The sequence below is a fragment of the Amphibalanus amphitrite genome, unplaced genomic scaffold (genome assembly GCF_019059575.1).
Source record: "Amphibalanus amphitrite isolate SeventyFive unplaced genomic scaffold, NRLGWU_Aamphi_draft 000848F_arrow, whole genome shotgun sequence".
Lineage (NCBI taxonomy): Eukaryota > Metazoa > Arthropoda > Thecostraca > Balanomorpha > Balanidae > Amphibalanus > Amphibalanus amphitrite.
Genome location: NW_024882342.1, coordinates 6,096 through 11,109, shown reverse-complemented (window position 1 = coordinate 11,109; position 5,014 = coordinate 6,096).

Below are 5,014 nucleotides of genomic sequence, written 5' to 3'. Positions count from 1 at the left end.
CACTATATGATCATTATATGAGCAGACTGGAAAGAAATTGTGATTACTCTTTAGGGAGATATAGCCAAAAATTTGTTTTTGGAGTGATTTTTATGTTTTGTAGTCAGATTATGCATCATGGCGTTCTTTTATGGTCCACATCAGGTTAACGACTTTTATGTATTTTGAACAACTAGTGTCTAACGCTTATAATAATGGGTTGGTCTGTTTTTAATTATGTCTTGCTGGAGTGCAAGGCGTTGTTCTCTGACCGAACTACGTGATGGGGTAAAACGCCCCAGTAGGTCGCGGGGCAAAAAGCCCCATGGGGCGTTTTACCTCATGTGTTGTTCCGAATACCCACTTCCTAATGTTCGGTAACTGGCGAACAGTAAGTTTCTATGCAATTTTATGCGCTTTTCTCAGCAAATTAATGGCAAAGGAAGTATTTTGGCACTATTTGCATTGCAATAATTTATTATTTGGCCTTATGAGGCAGGTGAAAAACCTGTACATACAATAGTGGCATAGCTGAACACCTGACAGGATGGAAGGTGCTAACTTCAGTGCCGTGCCTCCCAAGGTCTAATGGGCCTCTCATGTAAGATTTAGTCAACTAGCATGTTTAATCTTTAATCTAGAGTATGGGGCTTCTTGCCCCAGGCCGTGGGGCGTTTTGCCCTGGGGTTGGGGCAAAATGCCCCATTTGCAGTTGCTTCACAAATCACTTCCTTGCTGGGAGTTCGATCATAAGTGAATGAATTTGAGGGGTGGAATTTAAAGTAAAATGTCCAAAGAACGCATTGAGCACAAATTTGGCCTTCCAGGTGATGTGGGACAAAAGTTATGTAGCAAAATAAATTATCTGGGGCGTCTTGCCCCAGGCTACCCTACAGGGCTGCTGCCGGCTGGAACCGTCTCAGCGATTCCATACGCGGCTCCACGACCCTGAGAGGCTTCAAAACTGCTGTCCGTGAGCTGCGGTGACGATGCCGGCTCTCTGCTCCTCGGATACATTTTAATGCACTTTAATAGTTTTTTTTTATTTCAATAGCATGTATCAGTAGGTAGTTTGCGATAAAATATTGCTGGCATTTGTGGCGATGTGCCCATGTAGTGTTATATTTGTCATTGACGCGACACCTGAAAACCCACCATGTGGACGGTCTCAATACACTTACTACTATTACTACTACATGTAATGAAGATGGGGTAAAACACCACCTCGAGAAGCAGGCGCTCACAAAATGTGGAGCCTTAGCCTGTTGACCACTTTCGACGCAATCTCCTGGTCAGTGGACCGCCATATCCCCACGTGCGGTATCCAATCATTATGTTAGCCTTATGTAGCCAATGCCGAAGTCGATATCTTTTGACAGCAGTGCTTAAATAAAGAAATTTTGTCACATTGGGAACATCACTACCCGAGGAGAGTATAAATGTCATGATCACACCACAATGCAGTCACTGTGCGTGCGGAGCGCTGGATCTACGGGACGGCGCACATGTACTATTGGTCTCAAGATAAGGGTCCAGGCGACCTGTAGGTTTGATGCGGTGAATACCCCCACCTTCGCCACACTCGCTCGGTGCCACGGAGCTCCGATCTCGCGACCGGTCACCTGTACTTGTAGACTGTGCCGCATGACATAGCAGTTGAGCGGGCCAGCGGAGCTTAGGCGGAAACTAGCGCCGCGTTTGACGGAGGACGCTCACCATTCCGGCGGGAGGGCCGCTCGCCATTTTAACTCCTGTAGCGTCTCGCTGACAATGAAAGACACTACAGAACGACACTACAGGGTTCGGCAAAAGTTATGTCCACTAACTATGACAACACTTTCCGGTTCCTTATCGTGTCTACACCTGAGGGATGACGATTCAGGCTGCACTCCTGCATTGCACGCTAAATGCACGGTCCTTGGCCGCAGAACATGAGGTGACGAACGTACCTCGGGTCACGGATCACCGAGCTACGGCCAGTTTCACAGAGATTGTCCACCTGAACGGCTGCGTCGCTACATGAAGGTCTGAAATTTATATCAAGGGAGCTGAACCAGACAGTCGGCATGCTCTAGGCCGAAATGACACAGCGTGTCATCGCTGATTGGTTGGGACATCTGTCTGTTGTTTTTGTTTGCAAGTCTTAATTGTAGACGAACTGTCTGCACAACCCGGTGTTGGTGGGATAAGCATACGGCTGCTGGCAGTGTTGCTGATCGTTTCAGTTTGCAGGCGTGCGCCTACCATTTCCAACGTTACAGAAATCGCATTGAAAAAGGCGGCCGGGAAGAGGGACCAATAGTTGGCGACAAAATTGGTCAAGCGGCTGGAGCTGAAGCGCTATTACATCTCTAAACAGGACCGTGAGACGCTATCATGGAAGAGCCCTCCGAGGCTCATTACCTACCTTCGGCCCAATACTAAGCCAACGCATGGTCAATGACATGTTGACATGCATTTTCAATCAGGACGGCGCGCCAGCTCATCGCTCTGCCAAGGCCTAGCGGTGGTGCGAATTGAACGTGCCAGACTTCTGAAGGAAAGAGATGCTAGCCGGCTGCCATCCGGACCTCATCCTGATCGACGAACTTCGGGCTATCGTCCAGCAGGACCTGGACAAACAGAAGCCGGCGGCCAGCCTCTGCGCCTTGTCGCTGCAGCTCAAACGGGCATGGTAAAAAAATCCAGCCGTATTTACTGCACAAACTAGTTACCAGCATGCAAATTTGCGTTCGTATGTAACTCCCTGTTCGTTGGGAATAAACTGAACGCTAAAGAGAATCGCTGTCCCCTATGTAGCAACTTAGAGAGAACATTTCTTTAGAGGATAAAACTTATGCCGGACCATGTAGCTCACGCATCATTCATTGCAGTATCACCTAAGACTGCAAGACGTGGCAATTTGTTTAGGACGTAGCAATTAATGTTGTCATGATCGGCATACCGCCGACAACGTCACTATTTATATCATTATCTTAACGGTTGCATATTTCAACCTTCGTAACTTTTAATTTCCTACTGTTTCATAAAATTTCATTTATTGCGCTGAACAACTGTTGAACAGTTCATTTCAAGAACTGCATTGTTCAACCTTTGGTAGGGTTAACCATTTAACAATATGTTACGTGTTACTCTCGCCCCGTTTGCTATGTGTTCGCTTTATGCTCCTATCGAACGTGATATTCCAAGAAAGCACTAATAGTGTAGAGTGTAGAAGCCATTCCCACTGATGAGACTCGGAAGCGATGCAGCCAGGTAATGCAAAAGGCTGATTGGCGAATTTCAGCGTAGACATAGACAAAACAAGGAAACGTTCTCAAAAATCAAATCCACACGGAACAAACATATTTCAAGAGTCCACGTGTCTCGGTGTCGTTGTATCCGTTATTCCTCGTCGGACCTATCGGCTTTCTGAATACTGAGAGGGCCCTTGAGTGTGTGTGTGTGTGTGGGGGGGGGGGGGGGTGCTGGACCCTCGCCGCCGTTTCACCCATAATTAAGCTAAAAGTCTTGCAAACAAAAACAACACCCAGCGATTCACAATAAGGTTAAAAGTGTCAGATCAACATGTGACCTCTGAGGTCAGGTCACGAATTAGCAAATGACATATGTAAAGTAAGCCCCCGCTGGAGCCCCAAATGATCGCCGGCCATCGTGCAGACGAAGCCTTCGACGACTCACGGCAGCGTTCAGTTCATCAAGGGTCGAGGACTCTTGAGTTCGCTCCGCAACTTGAGTTGCTTGAGGTTAAACGGTGAAGTCCAAGCAGGAAAAATCCAGACAGCAGAGTGACCAGGGGTGCTGGGATCTTGTTCAGTTGCGCGAAGGTGAAGAGAGTCTAGCAATTCTTCAGTAATCTGTCCACTGTGTCCAGTATTCACGTTCGCAATAGATTAAGAAACCTGGGAAGGCATTTTTAAATATATGGACTAGTGATGTCAATTACAGAAAGTCGTGAAACCGATACCAAACCAAAGGCCAACAGGAACCGTGGGAAAATACCGAAACCGAACCGACTTGGGAATATCAGGGAAATGCCAACTTTTTATCAAAGTCACAGTCTATTTTACATTAGCGAGGATTCACAATACCAACAAAATGCCAAATGTGTTAGCCTCGAAACGCCAAATACCAAGTTGGTAATGGTATCAGTTTGGTATCGGTATGCCAAAAAGTTGGTATTTGATTGACATCTCGTCATCATCATTGCCCGGCGCCACGCATACGGCACCTGGCCTGCATGGTGCCGTCTGCAAGGCGCCGGGCGACCATCAGGGGTAAACGTTCGATTGTGAATACGGCCACAAAAATAACCCGTTACCCGTTACTCCTACCCTACCCTTAGCCCGTGATTGTGAATACGGCCACTGAAGACACTGAAGTGTCACATTTGATTTCTGTTTGTGCGATGTAGAATGTCTAAGATTTATTATTCCAACGGTGAGCTGTTTATGAAATATGTCTTACGCCTCCGGCGGGGGCTGACTTTATGTCATCTTTTATTGACCACCCTGGAATTTAGAGGATAGCGCGTGGATGTTTAAATGTGGTTATTCCGCACCGTAGACAGTGTTTACTTTAAATTATTCGATGTCGAGTAACTGATTTGTTAAAAGTCTAGACGATTAACAAACTGTTAAACGTCTAGTAAACATTTCGTCTAATCTGAACTATGTCGTATTTTCATATAAAATGTATTCATTACCATTTAGCACCCGAAAAATATTGTCGGTACGGGATAAAATTATTAAACCGCTCGAAAATAGAAAAATCTTTTAAACGTCGAGCCGTTAGGCGAGACGTTTAAACGATTTGTTCTGCCTACTCGCGGTTTAATATATAATTACCCTGTATTTCAGTCGGAACGGTAGTTAAGGACAAAAACTCTGACAAAAAGATGACAATGACAAAAACTCCCATATCTATGTAACGTCGTTTATGACGTTGCATATGGTTCAAAATGCAAAAGTTGAGCATCGATCTTATAAGGAGTGAAGCGCACGAGCGCGACTCCATGTGCAAACGATAGTCTTTT